The following is a 289-nucleotide window of genomic DNA, read 5'->3' on the forward strand; positions in this document are numbered from 1 at the left end:
CGAAGTAGCGATTCTTTGAGACAAGAATCTACAGACAAAAACACACTCGAGTTTATTACTCGGAGTCCGTACTGATGTTACAAATGCAGAGGTTCAGATATACCATTAATTAAAGGACTTTTCAAGACCTTCTGGGATATATATCAGCGTGTGTCCTAAGCGCCAAATAGGTATCATCAATACCTGATTTACTTTTCCCGGGTGGCATAAGCGTAATCTGTCTAGTCATGCAACATTCCTCAAAACATGCATAACTAACAACAACAACAGGCGCTCCCAGCAGGGATTC

Source organism: Penaeus monodon, chromosome 21 (genome assembly GCF_015228065.2).
Source record: "Penaeus monodon isolate SGIC_2016 chromosome 21, NSTDA_Pmon_1, whole genome shotgun sequence".
In the NCBI taxonomy this organism is placed as follows: domain Eukaryota; kingdom Metazoa; phylum Arthropoda; class Malacostraca; order Decapoda; family Penaeidae; genus Penaeus; species Penaeus monodon.